Here is an 11838-nt window from a genome sequence, read left to right as displayed (position 1 = left end):
CCTCTCCGCCCCTCCCCCCCACCCTCTCCGCCCCCTCCCCCACCCTCTCCGCCCCCTCCCCCCCCCCCACCCTCTCCGCCACTCCCCCCCACCCTCTCCGCCCTCCCCCACCCTCTCGCCCCTCCCCCCACCCTCTCCGCCCCTCCCCCCCACCCTCTCCGCCCCTCCCCCCCCACCCTCTCCGCCCCTCCCCCCCCACCCTCTCCGCCCTCCCCCCCACCTCTCACTCTCGCCCCTCCCCCCCACCCTCTCCGGCCCCTCCCCCCCCACCCTCTCCGCCCCTCCCCCCCACCCCTCTCCGCCCCTCCCCCCCCACCCTCTCCGCCCCTCCCCCCCACCCTCTCCGCCCCTCCCCCCTCACCCTCTCCGCCCCTCCCCCCACAACCTCTCCGCCCCTCCCCCCACACCCTCTCCGCCCCTCCCCCCACACTCCTCTCCGCCCCTCCCCCCACACCTCTCTCCACCCCTCCCCCCACACTCTCTCCGCCCCTCCCCCCCACATTCTCTCCATCCCTCCCCCACACTCTCTCTGCCCCGTTCCCCCCCGCACACACTGTCTCCGCCCCTCCCCCGCACACACTCTCTCTGCCTCTCCCCCCCACACACACACACTATCTCTGCCCCTCCCCACACTCTCTCCTCCGTCCCTCCCCCCGCACCCGCTCTCTCCGTCCCTCCCCCCGCACCCGCTCTCTCCACCCCTCCCCCCGCACTCCCTCCGCCCCTCCCCCACACTCTCTTCCCCCTCCCCCACACTCTCTCCCCCCTCCCTCCACACTCTCTCCCCCCACACTCTCTCCCCCTCCCCCTCCCCCACACTCTCTCCCCCCTCCCCCACACTCTCTTCCCCTCCCCCACTCTCTCTCCCCCTCTCCCCTCTCCCCCCTCCCCCACACTCTCTCCCCCTCCCCCCACACTCTCTCCCCTCCCCCCACACTCTCTCCCCCCCCCTCCCCCACACTCTCTCCCCCCTCCTCCCACACTCTCTCCCCCTCCCCTCACACTCTCTCCCCCTCCCCCACACTCTCTCCCCCCTCCCACACTCTCTCCTCCCCCCCTCCCCCACACTCTCTCCCCCTCCCCACACTCTCTCCTCCCCTCCCCCACACACTCTCTCCCCCCTCCCCCCACACTCTCTCCCCCTCCCCCCCACACTCTCTCCCCACCCTCCCCCCCCACACTCTCTCCCCCCTCCCCCCACACTCTCTCCCCCCCCTCCCCCCACACTCTCTCCCCCCTCCCCCCACACTCTCTCCCCCCTCCCCCCACACTCTCTCCCCCCTCCCCCTCCCCACACTCTCTCCCCCCCTCCCCCCACACTCTCTCCCCCCTCCTCCCACACTCTCTCCCCCCTCCCCCCACACTCTCTCCCCCTCCCTCCACACTCTCTCTCCCCTCCCCCCCACACTCTCTCCCCCCTCCCCCAACACTCTCTCCCCCCCTCCCCCAACACTCTCTCCCCCCCTCCCCCTACACTCTCTCCCCCCTCCCCCACTCTCTCTCTCCCCTCCCCCACACTCTCTCCCCCCTCCCCCCACACTCTCTCCGCCCCTCACCCCCACATTCTATCCGCCCCTCCCCCCACATTCTCTCCGCCCCTGCCCCCCACATTCTCTCCGCCCCTGCCCCCCACATTCTCTCCGCCCCTCCCCGCCACATTCTCTCCGCCCCTCCCCCCACATTCTCTCCGCCCCTCCCCCCCACATTCTCTCAGCCCCTCCCCCCACATTCTCTCCGCTCCACATTCTCTCCGCCCCTCCCCCCACACTCTCTCCCCCTCCCCACACTCTCTCCCCCCTCCTCCTCCCCACACTCTCTCCCCCCTCCCCCCACACTCTCTCCCCCTCCCCCCACACTCTCTCCCCCTCCCCCCACACTCTCTCCCCCCTCCTCCCCCTCCTCCCCCCACACTCTCTCCCCCTCCTCCCCCCACACTCTCTCCCCCTCCTCCCCCCACACTCTCTCCCCCTCCTCCCCCCACACTCTCTCCCCCCTCCCTCCACACTCTCTCTCCCTCCCCCCACACTCTCTCCCCCCTCGCCCCACACTCTCTCCCCCCTCGCCCCACACTCTCTCCCCCTCCCCACACTCTCTCCCCCCTCCTCCCACACTCTCTCCCCCCCCCTCCCCTCACACTCTCTCCCCCCTCCCCCCACACTCTCTCCCCCCCTCCCCCCACACTCTCTCCCCCCTCCCCCCACACTCTCTCCCCCCTCCCCCCACACTCTCTCCCCCCTCCCCCCACACTCTCTCCCCCCTCCCCCCACACTCTCTCCCCCCTCCCCCCACACTCTCCTCCCCCCTGCCCCCACACACTCTCCCCCCTCCCCCCCACACTCTCTCCCCCCTCGCCCCACACTCTCTCCCCCCTTCCCCCACACTCTCTCCCCCTCCCCCCACACTCTCTCCCCCCTCCCCCACACTCTCTCTCCCCTCCCCCACACTCTCTCCCCCCCCCCTCCCCCCCCACACTCTCTCCCCCCTCCCCCCACACTCTCTCCGCCCCTCACCCCCACATTCTATCCGCCCCTCCCCCCACATTCTCTCCGCCCCTGCCCCCCACATTCTCTCCGCCCCTCCCCGCCACATTCTCTCCGCCCCTCCCCCCCACATTCTCTCCGCCCCTCCCCCCCACATTCTCTCCGCCCCTCCCCCCCCACATTCTCTCCGCCCCTCCCCCCCACATTCTCTCCGCCCCTCCCCCCCACATTCTCTCCGCTCCACATTCTCTCCGCCCCTCCCCCCCACACTCTCTCCGCCCTTCCCCCCACACTCTCTCCGCCCTTCCCCCCACACCCTCTTCGCCCCTCCCCCCACATCTCTCCGCCCCTCCCCCCACACTCTCTACGCCCCTCCCCCCACCCTCTCCGCCCCTCCCCCCCACCCTCTCCGCCCCTCCCTCTCCGCCCCTCCCCCCCACCCTCTCCGCCCCTCCCCCCCACCCTCTCCGCCCCTCCCCCCCACCCTCTCCGCCCCTCCCCCCCACCCTCTCCGCCCCTCCCCCCCACCCTCTCCGCCCCTCCCCCCCACCCTCTCCGCCCCTCCCCCCCCACCCTCTCCGCCCCTCCCCCCACCCTCTCCGCCCCTCCCCCCCACCCTCTCCGCCCCTCCCCCCCACCCTCTCCGCCCCTCCCCCCCACCCTCTCCGCCCCTCCCCCCCACCCTCTCCGCCCCTCCCCCCCACCCTCTCCGCCCCTCCCCCCCACCCTCTCCGCCCCTCCCCCCCCACCCTCTCCGCCCCTCCCCCCCACCCTCTCCGCCCCTCCCCCCCACCCTCTCCGCCCCTCCCCCCCACCCTCTCCGCCCCTCCCCCCCACCCTCTCCGCCCCTCCCCCCCACCCTCTCCGCCCCTCCCCCCCACCCTCTCCGCCCCTCCCCCCCACCCTCTCCGCCCCCCCACCCTCTCCGCCCCCCCCACCCTCTCCGCCCCTCCCCCCACCCTCTCCGCCCCTCCCCCCACCCTCTCCGCCCCTCCCCCCCAACCTCTCCGCCCCCTCCCCCCCAACCTCTCCGCCCCTCCCCCCCACACTCTTTCCGCCCCTCCCCCCCACACTCTTTCCGCCCCTCCCCCCCACACTCTTTCCGCCCCTCCCCCCCACACTCTTTCCGCCCCTCCCCCCCACACTCTTTCCGCCCCTCCCCCCCCACACTCTCTCCGCCCCTCCCCCCACACTCTCTCCGCCCCTCCCCCCACACTCTCTCCGCCCCTCCCCCCACACTCTCTCCGCCCCTCCCCCCACTCTCTCTCTCCGCCCCTCCCCCCACTCTCTCTCTCCGCCCCTCCCCCCACTCTCTCTCTCCGCCCCTCCCCCCCACACTCTCTCCCTGCCCCTCCCCCACACTCTCTCCCCCGCCCCTCCCCCACACTCTCTCCCCGCCCCTCCCCCACACCTCTCCCCGCCCTCCCCCACACTCTCTCCCCGCCCCCCCCACACTCTCTCCCCGCCCCTCCCCCACACTCTCTCCCCGCCCCCTCCCCCCCCACACTCTCTCCCCCGCCCCTCCCCCCCACACTCTCTCCCCGCCCCTCCCCCCCACACTCTCTCCCCCGCCCCTCCCCCCCACACTCTCTCCCCGCCCCCTCCCCCCCACACTCTCTCCCCGCCCCTCCCCCCCACACTCTCTCCCCGCCCCTCCCCCCCCACACTCTCTCCCCGCCCCTCCCCCCCACACTCTCTCCCCGCCCCTCCCCCCACACTCTCTCCCCGCCCCTCCCCCCCACACTCTCTCCCCCGCCCCTCCCCCCCACACTCTCTCCCCGCCCCTCCCCCCCCCACACTCTCTCCCCGCCCCTCCCCCCCACACTCTCTCCCCCCGCCCCTCCCCCCCACACTCTCTCCGCCCCCTCCCCCCCACACTCTCTCCGCCCCTCCCCCCCACACTCTCTCCGCCCCTCCCCCCCACACTCTCTCCGCCCCTCCCCCCCACACTCTCTCCGCCCCTCCCCCCCCACACTCTCTCCGCTCCTCCCCCACTCTCTCCACCCCTCCCCCTCACTCTCTCCGCCCCTCCCCCTCACTCTCTCCGCCCCTCCCCCTCACTCTCTCCGCCCCTCCCCCCCCACACTCTCTCCCCGCCCCTCCCCCACACTCTCTCTGCCCCTCCCCCCACTCTCTCTGCCCCTCCCCCCACTCTCTCTGCCCCTCCCCCCCCCACTGTCTCTGCCCCTCCCCCCACACTCTCTCCGCCCCTCCCCTCACTCTCTCCACCCTTCCCCCCCCCCCCCCCACTCTCTCCGCCCCTCCCTCTGCACACACTGTGCTCCCGCCAGCTCGCAGGATAGTGGACTGAAAAGTTTAAGACTGGGACCCTGGTTAAGACCGAACAGTGTTGAACCTGATTCATTTACCTGCCTGTGTTTTTTCCGAGTAAGATCGGTATTTCTGGGCAATGAGACTGTGTGTCCTGTGGGTACAGTTGTTGAGTAGCTGGCATGATTTATATACATACGAGTGGATTGTTGTTTAGCCAAGCCTACGATCCTATTGACATAATCGTGTAATGCAGAAGTGTATGATTGCAATACAGATCTTGTAATGCATGAAGACAAGCTTTGTGAGGCAGAAAATACATCCGTGTCCCCCTGGTGATAGTAGAGTAATGGGACTGTGGATGGTGTACAGGATGCACGCTGGCAATCTCTGCCTGTGATATATGGGTGTGTGTTTGGCCCTCTGCACCCGATACTGTGGATGTGACAGGCACTTGTTCTAACCCTAATTGTGCCTGTGACACATGTTACACCCCTGGGAGGTGTAGAAATGTGTATGTATGAGGGCCGTAGCTGAATCATTTGAAAGACCCCGTTCGCGAAGAACGAAGCATGATTTACGTTCGGGTGTCAGAGATCTGGTGCAGACTGTCTCCCTGCATCAGTCAAAACCCGGGGCCGTTTGCTTAGATTTGACAATGAGCCACTTCCGCCACCAATTCGTCATCCGAGTCCCTAAAATCGGAAACAGCAACGACTTGGCTTTGATGAAATCGGCTTAAAGAGTGTCATTTCCATTCCTGTCTGAGGCTGGGTCAATCGTGTCCCGCCCCATTTGCTGGAGTATCTCAGCCTCGATTCAGGCGGTTAGTCCGGTCCCTGCTAAACCCTTTCAAACATGCTCTGCAGAAAATGCAAAGAGTGTGTGTGTGTGGAGGGAATAGGGGGTGGGGGGAGTAAACAGGGAATGGGAATAACTGGACAGGAGAATGGAAAGCAGAAAGAATTTCGGTGCACCAGGTAATCCACCATGAAATACTGAACAGCACGGCGAGATGTTACAGGAACCGAGGTCATATTTACAAGTGGAGATCGAATCTTAAGAGAGACGGATGTTGCCTCGAGTTCCTGACATCTGCACATTGCCAGGGGGGAAATTAAATGAAAACTGTCCGATCTGCCGAGAACTGAATGATCTGAGAAAGGGTGCAAGCGACAAGCCCCCAGTTGATCGAATCCATGAGAAAGTGCAGTTTGATGAAGTATTTGAAGGTGGCAGCTAATCTCTGTGTATAAAGCAGCTCTGATAGCGAGGTAATGCCCCTGCCAATACCAATTACAGCGAAGCAAACCATCCTGTAAAAGCCGCCTGGCAAAATAAAAACTTCCACAGCGCCCAGTGAGTGATGAGGCGCCCATTCCCCCTCCCACCCCCAGCCCGCGCCCCCAGGACCCAGCACCAGTCCCCAGCCCCCATACAGACCCCAACATCGCCCCCAGCGTCAGCCCCAGCCCGCGCCCCCAGTCCCCCGCCCCTAGCCCTCATACAGTCCCCAACATCGCCCCCAGCCTCAGCCCCCAAACACCAGTCCCCCAGCCGCAGCCTCAGCCTGCGGGCCCCAACCCCCGCCTCCCAGCCCCCAGACTCAGCCCCAGTCCCCCGCCCCTAGCCCCCATACAGTCCCCAGACCCCAAGCCCCCAGACCCGCAGACACCAGACCCCCGCCCCGAGCCCCAGCCCGCGGGCCCCAGCCCTAGGACCCAGCTCCAGTCCCCCGCCCCTATCCCCAATACAGTCCTCAGCCACAGCCCCCAAACACCAGCCCCCCAGACTCAGCCCCAGCCTCAGCCCGCGGGCCCCAGGACCCAGCTCCAGTCCCCCGTCCCTAGCCCCCATACAGTCCCCAGCCCCCGCCCTCAGTCCCAACCCCCCAGCCTCAGCCCCCCAGCCCCCATACAGTCCTCAGCCCCAGCCCCCCGCCCCCAGCCCCAGAATGAACAGCTCGCTCTCCTCACCGTTGTAATTCTACACAAGCAAATAAGAGACTCGGGGCTCTGACCGCCACGTGCAGTGAAAGGCATCGCGGTCCACAACTATGTCCTGCAGCAAGGTGAGCGAGAGCTGCCAGCCGCCCCCCGTTGACTTTGCTGTTGGCGGGTACACTGGGAGAAGCGCCGCTTCTCCAGCTCCTCGCACAGACACAGCCGCGAAACCCGCAGCTTTCCCAGCGCAGGGTGCTTGGCGCTTTCCAGAATGTGTGTCATCTGTCACACCAATCACACCAGAAAACATCTAGATCTGTGGTTAGTCGTTAGTGTGCTTTTATCAATGTAGATTAATAAAATATCCTTAAAATAAATCCAGGTGAACAACAAGTTAAATAGCCGGTCAGGAAATTCGCACGCGCACATACAGTCGTAAAGTAATTAAAGTGCACATCTACACATTAACACAGTCACAAACTAACACACAGGCTAACTCACACACATTAACACACAGACTAACTCACACACTAACACACAGGTTAACCCACACACTAACTCACACACGAACACACAGGCTAACTCACAGACTAACCCACACTAACACACAGACTAACTCATACACTAACTCACACACTAACACACAGACTAACCCACACACTAACACACAGGCTAACCCATACACTAACACACACACGAACACACAGACGTACTCACACATTAACACAAACTAATTCACAGGCTAACACACACTAACACACAGGCTAACTCACGCACTAACACACAGGCTACACCCACACACTAACTCACACACGAACACACAGGCTAACTCACAGACTAACCCACAATAACACACAGACTAACTCATACACTAACTCACACACTAACACACAGACTAACCCACACACTAACACACAGGCTAACCCATACACTAACACACACACGAACACACAGACGTACTCACACATTAACACAAACTAATTCACAGGCTAACACACACTAACACACAGGCTAACTCACGCACTAACACACAGGCTACACCCACACTCTAACGCAGGCTAACATACACAAACACACAGGCTAACTCATTCACTAATACACACGAACACAGTCACACACTAACACACACACACTGACACAGTCACATACAAACCCACACACTAGCACAATCACACCCTACACGCTCACTAGCACAAACTAACAGTCACACACTAAACCACAAACTAACACAGGCACACACCAACCCACAATAATGCACACTCTAATACAGTCACGCACACGTTAATCCACACACTAACACATTACACACACACATGGTGGTACACACATTAACAAACACTGGTGCACTCACTAACAGTCAGACATGAACACAATTTCCATCACACATCAACTCAAATTAACACGCATACTGACACACAGCAATACACACTCAGAAACTGACACACAAACACTGACACGCAAACCAACACACACTAATGCACAAACACATACAAGAACACACTCACTAACATAGACTAACGCGCACAGTAACGCAAGTCACGCACTAAAACGAGCCACGCTAACAATACGAGGTACCTCATGAAACTAATTTCTCCAGAAAGTAATGATCAGTGTAAACTCCATAGTCGATTGTGAAATGTACATATTTGTTGTTAAAATGGAAATGGTCTAAGTGAAGATGTCTCACAACATCCTGCTGATATACCAGTGCCACTGTAACACACAGAGGTGTGTGACTCTGGCTCTGCTTCGGTCGCCTCACCTCAACTTTCCCAAACACGGAAGGGCGATCAATAACTCAAAGCAACTCCAAATTCAATCTGTAATCGGCTTGAAAAGTTTAAGGCGACAACTTCCAACCTCACCTGAAGAGTCTCATTGCAACACTGCTTTGTGCTCCCTGTCCCCGAGGATGGCCGCTCAGGGTGTCTTCCCTCTCCTCTCAGACTACCACATGCACATCTCTCCGCTCCATAGCTCCTCAGAGGTTACAAGCCCAGTAGCGGGACAGCAACTGGCGGGCTCCTGGACGCCTCCCTATCCCGCCGGAGAGCAGCCTTCCTCCCTGGGCAATGCTGACAAATGGCTCCTGCCACATCCAGGGTCTCTCTCGGTCGCTCGTGTTTCGGTTATCCTCTTGATTTCTTGGCGAGGCAGAGAGGATAACTATAAATATCGTATATCCATCGAGTTCTCCCTCCAGAGGGCCGGTTAAAAGATACCCATTTTCACGGTCCTTGGGTTGGAGTCGGGAGTGGCAAAAGTTGCAGGAATTGATGCGATGTTTTTTTTGTAAACGGTGCTTCTCTCTGATTCCCCTCCCGTGCCTTGTTCCTCGGCTCTCCTCCCTCTTCAGCACTTTACAAGTGCAGCGGGCGCTCGGCTGGCTGTGCGCCCGGCAGCTCCCCAGGGCAGTGTGGACAGTGTGTGTGTGGCTGGCTGGCTGGCAGCGGGCGCTCTGCAGCTTCCCAGGGCAGTGTGGACAGTGTGTGTGTGGCTGGCTGGCTGGCAGCGGGCGCTCTGCAGCTTCCCAGGGCAGTGTGGACAGTGTGTGTGTGGCTGGCTGGCTGGCAGCGGGCGCTCTGCAGCTTCCCAGGGCAGTGTGGACAGTGTGTGTGTGGCTGGCTGGCTGGCAGCGGGCGCTCTGCAGCTTCCCAGGGCAGTGTGGACAGTGTGTGTGTGGCTGGCTGGCTGGTAGCTGGCGCTCTGCAGCTTCCCAGGGCAGTGTGTGTGTGACTGGCTGTGCCCGGCAGCTTCCCAGGGCAGTGTGGACAGTGTGTGTGTGACTGGCTGGCTGGTAGCTGGCGCTCTGCAGCTTCCCAGGGCAGTGTGTGTGTGACTGGCTGTGCCCGGCAGCTTCCCAGGGCAGTGTGGACAGTGTGTGTGTGACTGTCTGGCTGGTAGCTGGCGCTCTGCAGATTCCCAGGGCAGTGTGGACAGTGTGTGTGTGGCTGGCTGGCTGGCAGCGGGCGCTCTGCAGCTTCCCAGGACAGTGTGGACAGTGTGTGTGTGGCTGGCTGGCTGGCAGCGGGCGCTCTGCAGCTTCCCAGGGCAGTGTGGACAGTGTGTGTGTGACTGGCTGTGCCCGGCAGCTTCCCAGGACAGTGTGGACAGTGTGTGTGGCTGGCTCGCTGCCTTACCGCCAGCACCCCCGTATTGACAGAGTGTACCCTCCACTCACATTGCCGCCCGAATGACGCGGGCCCGCAGCCGCGCCTCCCCAGCCGGCTGATATCACCGGGAGCCTCTGCAAGACACTTGCTCTTTATTTCGTTTGGGTCATTCTTTTAATAAGGCAAGAAATTAATCAGTGTCCATCTGCTTCCGCCTCTTCAACTCGCTCGATTTCATTAGAAAATAGACAAAAGGATGAGCAGAGACTCAAATCTCTGGGGTCTCTCCCAGAGCCGTATGTTAGCGTCCGGCCGTCCACACACACCCCTGTGACCAAACGGAGAGATATTCAGGCTGCATTTCAGACCCAGGGCGTCGTCCGTTGCTTTTTGTAACTCAAATTTAATTTTCTGTACAGTAATACTGTTCGGCACCTAGAACTTGATTCATGATTGGTTTAAACACTTGAAAGCTGTTAAGTTGTTTGAAGCACTGTGTAAAGATAAATGAACCCCGGACACTTGGAACTGACCTTCTGTCCCGGGGCCAGTGTGCTGCGGCCCCGGACGCTGCTGCCTGCTGGGGTAGGTGTGAGCGAATGAAGCTGTATAAAGCTGGCCCGTCCACATGCTGGTGCCTGGGAAGGCGCCCGGTGGTGATGGGGGGTGAATGCGAACCCACCCAGTAATCCAAAGCCCCTTTGCAGGTCGCTCCTTGCCCACTCGCCTTAATGAACTGAATTTAGACATTTTAAATAACTTACACCCGATTGAAGTTCGACATTGCCAACCCCGGGTTAACTATCCATGACATTCGGCGGCAGCACAGCAAGTTTAAAAGAAATGTTGCACGTACTGCGAGTGCAGTGTGTTAGAAAGTGCACTTAGAGGCAACTTGACCGAGGCTCTGTTGATCTACTTACTGACGGCGGCGAGTTCCATCTATTGGCGAATATCAGTCTGAACTGCAAGATGGAAGGGAGGTTTTTAAACATCTCTAGCATTTAGAGAGACGTCGCACGAGACAACTGGGTTGTGTTCACAGTCCGTCCGACACTGCCGCGTGGACACTGTTATCGTTAAGTCAAGGCTCAAGTTACGATTGCCGCACCTTAAGATCCCCATGTTAATACTTCAAATGCCATTCTTAATTTTTGACTTGATTTCTGATTTCCTGCTGGAGCAAAGCAAACGCCACTGAGCCTGTGGGCCGGATAGGTAAAACTAACCCTCACTAACCAAAAACTCAGTCTTCTCAAGCAATCAATGTTTTCGGTTGCGTGCATTACTGCACCATACAGCTTTAGTGTGCTTTCTGCATCGGAGTCTGAATCAAAAGCCAAAACAAACCTGTTACAGTTTGCTTTACCACATCATTTAACTTCTTACGAAGGTGTCTTCGGTAATGTGTTGGCAAAATTCAACAATTGACTCTAATACAACATTAATAACTAGCTAACATTACAAAACCAAACCAATCAATATATGAACACCTATAATGCTGATGCACCGAAAACTATGAGTTAACTACCTAGCTATAAAATTGCACATATACAGAATGAATGGCTGATATTTTATTCTTGATCAGTCATAAACACTGATGACTGATTAAGAATACTGTATGTCATGAGTTATTTACAACTGACAATATAGGGAAGCTGATTAACCATTCAATACGAGATAATATTTGACAATTGGCAATACAGTATTAGTGATTGACAATATAGTAATACTGGCTGACGATATGTTAAAACTGATTGACAGTTCAAAACTAATGATTGATGATATAGGTTTAATAATTGACAATGGAGCACTAAAGACGAATTGACAATTCAGTGTTAGTCACCGGCAATATAGTTTGAGTAACTGACAACACAGTATGAGTGACTGATTGCCAGTGCAGCATTGATAACTGATTGCCAATGCTTCATCAATAACCGACAAAACAGAATTAGTGACCACCAATGCAGATTGATAACCAGCAAATATAGTTCAGGTGACTGATTGACAGTGCCGTATTGATACTGACTT

At 60.0% G+C, this 11838-nt stretch overlaps 1 long non-coding RNA gene across 1 annotated transcript in view; it reads right to left on the bottom strand.

Annotated features, from left to right (window-relative positions):
* Positions 1-9826, bottom strand: part of LOC140387738 (uncharacterized) — a 33858-nt gene extending 24032 nt beyond the window's left edge. Inside the window, exon 1 of the long non-coding RNA XR_011933989.1 lies at positions 8560-9826. This is a non-coding gene — a long non-coding RNA (uncharacterized lncRNA). The remainder of the gene's footprint in view (positions 1-8559) is intronic.
* Between the last annotated feature and the right edge of the window lie 2012 nt (positions 9827-11838).

Source organism: Scyliorhinus torazame, chromosome 13, assembly GCF_047496885.1.
Source record: "Scyliorhinus torazame isolate Kashiwa2021f chromosome 13, sScyTor2.1, whole genome shotgun sequence".
NCBI lineage: Eukaryota > Metazoa > Chordata > Chondrichthyes > Carcharhiniformes > Scyliorhinidae > Scyliorhinus > Scyliorhinus torazame.
The sequence above is the reverse complement of the archived record's forward strand: the minus strand, read 5'-3'. Positions and strand labels throughout refer to the sequence as shown.